The sequence below is a fragment of the Lynx rufus genome, unplaced genomic scaffold (assembly GCF_022079265.1).
Source record: "Lynx rufus isolate CCGP_SWC_20201006 ecotype Redwood Valley unplaced genomic scaffold, mLynRuf1.p SCAF_8, whole genome shotgun sequence".
NCBI lineage: Eukaryota > Metazoa > Chordata > Mammalia > Carnivora > Felidae > Lynx > Lynx rufus.
In genome coordinates this window covers 73,343,134-73,352,166 of record NW_025814896.1, presented here as the reverse complement: position 1 = coordinate 73,352,166, position 9,033 = coordinate 73,343,134, and positions in this window count along the sequence as shown.

The following is a 9,033-nucleotide window of genomic DNA, read 5'->3' as shown; positions in this document are numbered from 1 at the left end:
TTTGTTCTGCTTGGGGTTGGTGGAGGTGGACCTTCAGAAAATGTGAAATGGGGGAGGTGTGAAGGTGTGGGCCGTCCAGACAGAGGGAACCGCATAGATAAAGACCCAGAAGCACTAATGTGTTTGGAATGTTCTGGAAAGAGCAAATATCTCCAGGTGTGAGCACAGGGCATTGGGCTGGAGGCATGGCTGGCTGGAGGGAGGCTGCCAGACTGGGGAGTAAGTCCTTCTGACAGCAGTGAGAGGTCTTTAGAGAGTTTTCCACAGGGTTGAGCTGCATGAGACTGAGGTGAAACTGCAGAGACCAGTGCCAACAGTGAATGAACAGGAAATGAGAAGCGAAGGCTGACAGGCCAGTTAGGAGACCATTGCCTGTAGATGAGTGGAGTGGTGTGGTCTTGAACCAAGGAAGGCAGAGGCAGTGGAAACAGGAAACAGATGGAAGAACTAGAATTTGGTGACTGATTGGAGATAGGACACGAAAGTTTTTAACCCATTGGGTGACCTATGATGCCATTAACTTAAAGGCAGAAATATGCAAGGGGGAACATAAGAGGCAGGCAGGAGTCTCATTTGGGACATAATGAGTGTTCCAGTTATCTATTGCAAGACAATAAACAACCCCAAACTTAGTGGCAAACAACAATAACCATTTTGTGATGGAATGGGTATGGCTCAACTCTACTCTTCAGTCTGGGGCCTCTGCTGAAAGAAAGACAAATGCTGACCATAGAATAGCCGGAGCTGCAGGAGCCTCTTCCGAGTTGACTTTTTCACTCATGAATCTAGCACCTTGATGGAGAAAACTAGAAGGCTGGGCTCAGCCAGGACCGCTGGTTGGAATGTCTACCTGTGGCCTTCTCTGTATGGTAGCGTTGGGGAAGTCCAACTTCTTACATGCTGGCTTCGTGTATCAGTAAACCATGGCCTTTTATGACCTAGCCTTGGAAGTCTGATGTCATCGCTTCTGCCTTGGTCTACTGGTTCTAACAGTCACAAGGTCATGCAGATTCAAGGGGAGGGGACACAGACTCCTCCTCTCAGTGGGAGAGAAAGTTTGAAGTCATGTTTCGAACCACCAAAATCAGTTAGAATAAAAACAAGAGGACAAATTGAGACACAAATAAATGATACAGATCTCGGCAACTGATTGGATATTAGGTCAGGGAGGAAGGAAACCTCAAGGATGAATATACACATTGAAATTTCCCACATTATAATTTTATTACTAGGTGTCAGAGGGCAGACTTGGAATCAGACTACGTGAGTTTCAATACCAGCTCCACTGCTTATTAACAGTTTGGTCATAGGCAAGTTACTTAATATCTCTGCCCCTTTTTCCTTAGCTGTTACCCCATTTTAATGGGTATGGTGATAGTAACCTACTTCAAAGTGTTGGTGAGGGTCATAGTTAAGAAACATGAACTCGATTTAACAGTACCAGCCAAACAGCACTCTCAATACATATTAGCAGCCATTATTGTTTATAAAGCATTCCACATGCATTACCTCATGTATTCCTCACTAGGACCCTGTGATGAAGCTGTTTGCATTATCTTCATTTCACAGATGAAGAACCGTGACCCTGAGAGGTTAGGTAACATTCTCACAGTCACACAGCCCGGAAGTGGCAGAGATGGGAAACATGCCTTCCTGCTTCCCTAGACTGAGCTCTTCCAGAGCAGCTCTGCAGCTCCCAAGACAGACGCATGCATAGGCCCCTCCTGCGCTCACCCACACCGTGGGATTAGCTTCCTGGCAAGCTGCTGTGTTTCTGGCACTGGTGTCGTCCTCCAGGGAGATGCCTCTGAGGCGGCCTCGGCCCTCGCCCACTATCGGCATGTCTGAAATTTACTAGAAGCAAGATTCCTACAACTGTGACAGCAGGTGTGACTCTCGCAGGCACCCGCCTCCCTGCTTGAAATCTGCAGACTGTTGCATTTGCTCTGGGATGGGCATGGGGTGGGGTGGGGTATGGTCTTTTCCCTAAAGCTGATTGGAACCTGGGATTGGACAGGTTAGTGCAACCTCTGCTCCCCAGGGACTGAGCAGATGCCAGGCCCAGATGTTCCTGTCCCCCTTCCTGGCCAGAAGGAGAGGCCCACAGGGCTGTGGGGGGAGTGTTGAATAAGGACAGGCTTGCCTTTCCTGGAAAAATCCAAGGCAAGCCAGCTGCCTGGTGAAGGCTGTCAGGTCCCCAGCAGTGGTACCTGCAGGGTGGCGTCTCTCACCCCCTGGGTGCTCTGGCCGAGCACAGTACTTTCCCCAATCTCACCCTGCCCCGTCTTTGCATTTGGGGGGCTCAAAATAAAATCAGAAAAAATTCAGAATAATGACAGATTTTTCTCTTCCTCCTTGAACAACCTACAACATTGGCACATCTGTGAGAAAATGAATCTATCAACTCATCAGAGACCCTGAAACTGGCTGGAAAAGCATAACCATGTCCGCTGCTTTCTGTTAAAGGGCACCCTCTGGGCCCTGAGGAATTGTTCCTGAATTACAAAGGAGGAACAGATCAAATGCTTGTCATAACACACTGTAGAAAATAAGGAGTAACCAGAAGTTCCCATTCATCTAAGGAATCTTTGAAAATCCTGTCTTGGGTGGAGTGACATTTGGTAACAATAAAAACAGTTCAGTAAGGGCGGGCAGCCCTGTTGACTGGCAGACTATCCCTCCAGGGATCGTGTCTCACCTCTCAAAGCTTCCAGGAAGTTCCCAAGAATGTCAGGAACCCTGTCTGGCCTTGGTGGGTCCCAGCCCACCCCCCATCCAGGCTTGCTCTCCACCCACATCACAAGAGAAGGGGCCTCCTTCATAGAACTTTCTTCTTAAGACCAGGTGACTCCTTCTGCTTTTCCCACAGTTGAAGCTGACCAGGGTCAGCGTGGGGAGAGTCACCAGGCAGAACTACCCACAAATTTGTGTGCGTCCAACAAGTTACCTGGTTCCTGCCCGGATCGGATTCTATGGCTAGAATCCTGGATGGTAAAACCTAAAAACATCACATCAGCTCTGCAGAGACAGATCTGAGTTAACACACTTGCTACTCTTCTTTACATCGGTTTTCTAAAAAAGCACTAAAATAGGGGTGCTTGGGCGGCTCAGTGGGTTGGGCATCTGACTTTGGCTCAGGTCATGATCTCACATTTCACGAGTTTGAGCCCCAAATCAGGCTCTCTGCTGTTAGCACAGAGCCCTCTTCAGATCCTCTGCCCCCCCCCCCTTTCCCTCTCCCTCTGCCCCTCATGCTCTCTCTCAAAAATGAATAACCATTAAAAAAAATTTTTTTTAATAAAAAGCACTAAAATAACAGCTAATATTTGTAATGTGCTGTTAAAGGATATATGTAAAGTACGCTTTATAATTAACATCTCATGATTTCCATAACATCCTTATAGACATGGTAGGGAATTTTATTTCCTTTCCTTCTTCTTTCTCTGGAAATGTAATTTTCACTCCTTTTTTTTTTTTTTTTTTTTTAAGATAGCTGCCAGCCCTGAAATATAACATAGGATTTTTTTTTAATATTTATTTTATTTTTGAGAGACAGACAGAGTGTGAATGGGGGAGGGGCAGAGAGAGAGGGAAACACAGGATCCGAAGCAGGCTCTGGGCTCTGAGCTGTTAGCACAGAGACCAGCACAGGCTGAGATCATGACCTGAGCCCAAGTCAACCCTTAACCAACCAAGGCTCCCAGGTGCCCTTAATATAGGATTAAAGTAGGATAGGATTACTCAGTGTTTTGTACTGTGTGAATGTACTGACAACCGTGGTAGAAGCAAGATGAAGAAGAGAAAACCCCACCGGATTGCCCTGCATGGGATGCCCTTCATTGCCATCTATTAATGAATTGTTTTAACAACTCTGGCAACTTTGGTGTTGTTAAAAAAACAAAATTCATCTATGTAAGTTTAAGGATCAAATTTGGCTTTCTTCAATAATTTATGAATCGAGCATCATTCCATCCAGCAGATAGAAAGGAGCAATTTTGAGCTGCAGAAAAGGTTTTTAAAAGCAGAGAGGGAACAGGAGAAATGAAATTAATAGCAAAGAGTGTATTGTTTCAGGCAAAGTCACCCTAGTAGGGGGAACAGACAGGGTCTCTCAGTGGGTTACCTCCTCCAGGTTGGCTGGTTAAAGGTCACATTCCTTAGGGGATTGAAACCGTAGTTAGGTTAGATAGTGAGTCTTGGTTTGCTGACATGGGCCTTAACATAAGTGACTCCATCTTGGGCCTGTGGTTTTCTTTTTAACAGTGTGATTAGAAATGCCAGCACCATACTGATTTGCTTAGCAAGGAAATTTTTAATATATATATATATATATATATATATGAGCAAATAAATGCATTCAGTAGTATTGTTTTTCCTCCTTTCAGAACAGTGCTTCACTGTAACCCAAGAAATTGTCCTAGTTATTGAAACAACCATTTTTATTGGCCTATTAAAATTTTCACAGGTGGTGCTTCTGGGTCGTTGTTGGTTAAGTATCTGACTTCAGCTCACATCGTGATCTCACAGTCCATGGGTTCAAGCCCCTCATCGGGCTCTGCACTGACAGCTCAGAGCCTGGAGCCTGCTTTGGAATCTGTGTCTCCCTCTCTCTCTGCCCCTCCCTGGCTCATGCTCTGTCTCTGCATCTCTCAAAAATAAATAAACGTTAAAAATTTTTTTTTCAATAAAAACATTTTTTTTTCACAGGATCAGGACTTCAAAGATAAGAAAAGAAACTCCACGTCTTGTCACTTTACACATTTTAAAGCACTTTCAAATAAATTTTTGTTTCTAGTTTGATCCTTAAAATCACTGGTGACTTAGAGTGAGTGTAATTGTTCTTGGATTACAAAGCTGATATTTAAGTGGATGAGGTGACCTGTTCCAAGACCTATCTTGGAGTTAGAAACCAGATTTTCCAGCATTTGGCTCAGGTTTGGTCCAAGCTGCCTCCGTAGAGATTTTCAGGATTTTTTTTTTTTTTTGTCTCCTGAGTAGGGATTACTGATAGGTGTAGGAGTCAAAATGTCTGTATATCTTGGATCATTTCGCTTCAGACAGTAATATAGACACAAACCCTATGCAAATTTTTGAAAGTTTTATCTATGTCAGTTTCATCTTACTTTTTGGTAAACTACAGATATAAGTTTTATTATGAGAGGAATATTATACTGTGACCCAGAATGGTGGTTAAAGTTCTTGTGGCCAGATGGGTGCCATATGCATAAGGTGCACAGCACCATAGGTGAACAAGGGCCATTAGAGCAAGTGGGGAGCTCCTGGGGAAGCTGGGATGTTGTTTGAGAGGTTTTGGACAATCCAAATCCAAGATATGGAAATCTTGGATTCAAGATGTCCTAAAAGTTGGGCTGGACTTGATTGAACTGCCCTACTGGGGCAGAGTTGCAATCAGATTCCCAAGTGAGGCAAGGGTGCACCAGAGAAGGGTGTACCACAGCTAAGGAAACACCCAGGCTGGATCTTGGTGCTCTCCTGACCAGGTTCTGCATGTGGGACACAAAGGATGTGATAGCCATGAAGTGATAACCCACTTCAGGGGAAATCCCCTTGCCCTGCTCTCCTTCCTGGTCTGGAGGACAATGTCTCTAAGAGGGCTGTTATGAAGAGATGGAGAGCTTCTGAAGAGGACACACACACTTGGGGCCTAAGGTCTGGATCTGGCAGCCGTGTATTTAAAATGTTTCCGGGGTGCCTGGCTGGCCCAGTCAGTGGAGTGGGCGACTCTTTATCACAGGGTTGTAAGATCGAGCCCCATGTTGGGTGTGGAGATTACTTAAAAATAAAATATTTAATACAATAAAAGGTTTCTGAATTATGATATCTTTATTTTTTTTAATTTTTTTAACGTTTATTTATTTTTGAGACAGAGAGAGACAGAACATGAACGGGGGAGGGGCAGAGAGAGAGGGAGACACAGAATCGGAAGCAGGCTCCAGGCTCTGAGCCATCAGCCCAGAGCCCGACGCGGGGCTCGAACTCACGGACCGTGAGATTGTGACCTGAGCTGAAGTCGGATGCTTAACTGACTGAGTGACCCAGGCGCCCCTGAAATATGATATCTTTAGAAGGGGCCTGGACTCCATAGTTTTCTATAGGTTCAAGTACTGCCTATTGTCTTATTTTTAATAACTTTATTGAGATATACAGTTGGCCCTTGAACAACACGCGTCTGTACTGCGTGGGTCTACATATGTGCAGGTTTTTTGGGTAAATATGGTACGGTACTGTAAATCTTTTCCTTATGACTTTCTTAATAACATTTACTTTTCTCTAGCTTACTTTATTGTAAGAATACAATATATAATACATAACATACTAAATATGTGTTAATCTACTGTCTGTTATCAGTAAGGTTTCTATCAACAGTATGCTATTGGTTAAGATTTGGGGGAGTCAAGGGGAGCTTGGGTGGCTCAGTTGGTTAGGTGTCCGACATCAGCTCAGGTCATCATCTTGTGGTTCATGGGTTTGAGCCCCACTTCGGAGTCTGTGCAGATAGCTCAGAGCCTGGAGCCTGCTTTGGATCCTGTGTCTCTCTGTCTGTCTCTGTCTCTGTCTCTTTCTCTCTCTCTCAAAAATAAATAAACCTTAAAAAAGATTTGGGGGAGTCAAAAGTATACATGGATTTTAGACTGTGTGTGGGGGGGGTTCAGCATCCCAATCCCCTGCATTGTTCAAAAGTCAAGTGTAATCGACATGCAATAAAAATTTGCTATTTTAAAGTGTAGAATTTGGTGGTTCTTATTATTAGGCTGTATGTTGTCACCACTACCTAATTGCAGAACACTTTCATCACCTCAGAAAGAAACCTTGTACCCATTATCACTCCTCATTCTCCCTCTGCCACTCCTAGCCCCTGGCAACCACTAATCTGCATGGGTTTCTGTGGATTTGCCTATTTTGGACATTTTCTATACCTGGAATCATACAACTTGTCTTTTGTGTCTGGCTTCTTTTACTTGGCATAATATAGTTTCAATGTCCATACTGTTGCATAATCTACCATTGTATGGGTACACTGCATTTTGTTGATTCATATATAAACTGGGGGGCATTTGGGTTGTATCTGCTTTCTGCTTGTTATAAAAAACGCTGCTATGATTATTTGTGTATACATTTTTGTGTGGACACATGTTTTCTGTTTTCTCGGGTGTCTTCCTACAAGTGGGATTATTGGGTTGTATGGTATCCCACATACAAAATCCCAATTTGATTTTGATTTTGCCATCCCAATGGGTATGAAGTCATTTTTCATTGTGGTTTTCATTTGCATTACCCTAACACCCCTTGATGTTGAGAATTGTTCATGTGTTTATTGACCATTTGTATAGTTTCTTTTGAGAAAAGTTTATTCAAATCCTTTTCCATCTTTAATTTTTTAATTGTCGAGTTTCTGAGTTGTTTATGTTTTGGATACAAGTCTCTTAAGTGATTTGCAAATATTTTCTCCAGTGGGTTGACTTTTAACTTTTTTAATGGTGCTCTCTGAAGCACAAATTTTAAAGTTTTGATAAAGCCCAAATTTACCTATGTTTTCTTTAGTTTCTTGTGGTTTTGGCATTATGCAAATCATTGCCTAATCCAAGGTGATAAAAATTTATGCCTATATTTTATTTTTAAGAGTTTTTTGTTTGTTTGTTTGTTTGTTTGTTTTAGTTTACACTCTGACGTTTAGGTTGGTGATTCATTTTGAGTTAATTTTTGTTAAAAGTAAAGAAGGGTCCATCTTTATTCTTTTGCATGTACTTATCCAGTTGTCTAGTGCCATTTGTTGAAAAGACTATTCTTTCCCCATTGAATTGTCTTGGCACCCTTGTTGAAAATCAGTTGACCACAGGTGAATGAGTTTATTTCTGGACTCTCCAATCTCCACTGATCTTCATGTCTATTTTTATGCCAGTACCACTCTACCTTGATTCACGGTAGCCTTGTAGTAAATTTTGAAACCAGGAAGTGTTAGTCCTCCAATTTTGTTCTCCTTGAAGCATGTTTGGCTATTTGGGACCCCTTGCATTTCAGTATGAATTGTAGGATCAGCTTCAATTTCTGAAAAAAAGGCACCTGGGATTTTGAAAGATAGTGTGTTGATTCTGTCAATCAGTTTAGGGAGTATCGCCAATTTAACATTATTTGTTCCAATTCATGAACATGCTCTGTCTTTTGATTTATTTAGATCTTCTTTACTTTCTTTCAACAATATTTTGTAGTTTTCAGTGCAAAAGTCTGACACTTTTTGCCTCACTTATTCCTAAGCATTTTATCCTTTTGGGGAGTGGGATGGAAATAGGGCAAGTTAAAATACCACAAAGCTTACTGTTCTAACAGAGATTCAGTCATTTTTAGTGAATAAATGCTCTTCCAATTGTTGTAAGCCTCTGGTTAACTTCCAGAATTTTAAAGTTGATTTCAACAATATTTGTCAGTGTTCTCATTTGTTTTATGGAGGAGTAGATTTTTGGAAGTCTTTATTCTGATGTGACAGAAATCAGAACTCTTCATTGTTTATAACACTGCCTTTCTTAGGTTACCTTCTGGTCTCTGAGGACATTTGAGATATATAGGCAAGTGACTGGCAAACAAAGAGGTATGACACAGAAGTTCATTGGGCTACAGGGCATCCTGGTGGATGTCATATATTAACAAATATATTGGGCCAAAATTCCCATCACTGAGGTCACAGGCAGAGTCGTAAAACTGAGGTGTTGTAAGTTGTTCCTCAGTGAATTAGAAGTGAGACAGCAATGAAGTGTCTAATAATAAGGCACATTTTTCATGTTTCTTGGTGGAAGCTCAAACCAAGAGGTATATTGTGAAATCCCAAATCTAGGAATGACAAATGCATTTTAAGTGTCAACTTTAATCAATCATAATAATAGCCTGGAGCTCAGTGTAAAGAAGATTCTGTGATCATGGGGCATCTGGGTGGCTCAGTTAGTTGAGCATCTGGCTCTTGATTTCAGCTCAGGTCATGATCTCATGGTTTGTGGGTTCCAGCCCTGTGTTGGGTTCTGC